The sequence below is a fragment of the Bison bison genome, unplaced genomic scaffold (assembly GCF_000754665.1).
Source record: "Bison bison bison isolate TAMUID 2011002044 unplaced genomic scaffold, Bison_UMD1.0 scf7180017853829, whole genome shotgun sequence".
In the NCBI taxonomy this organism is placed as follows: Eukaryota; Metazoa; Chordata; class Mammalia; order Artiodactyla; family Bovidae; genus Bison; species Bison bison.
Window position 1 is genome coordinate 4,802 of NW_011484402.1, and position 427 is coordinate 5,228.

Here is a 427-nt window from a genome sequence, read left to right on the forward strand (position 1 = left end):
ATCATCGTCAGAATGTCGGGCAAAGACCGAATTGAAATCTTTCCCTCACGAAGGGCACAGACCATCATGAAGGCTCAGTTAAAAGGAGCACAGACAGGTCGAAACCTCCTGAAGAAAAAATCTGATCCTTAACTCTTTGATTTCGACATATCCTTAAGAAGATAATAGAGACTAAAATGTTGATGGGTGAAGTGATGAGAGAAGTTGCTTTTTCACTTGCTGAGGCCAAGTTCACAGCAGGGGACTTCAGCACCACAGTTATCCAAAATGTAAATAAGGCCCAAGTGAAGATTAGAGCAAAGAAAGATAATGTAGCAGGTGTGACATTGCCAGTATTTGAACATTATCATGAAGGAACTGACAATTATGAACTGACTGGTTTAGCCGGAGGTGGGGAACAGTTGGCTAAACTGAAGAGGAATTATGC

General features: G+C 41.7%; 1 pseudogene; it reads left to right on the top strand.

The window, feature by feature from the left end:
• The first annotated feature begins 12 nt into the window (after nt 1-12).
• LOC104999835 lies at nt 13-419 on the top strand (annotated as a pseudogene).
• The last annotated feature ends 8 nt before the right edge of the window (nt 420-427 follow it).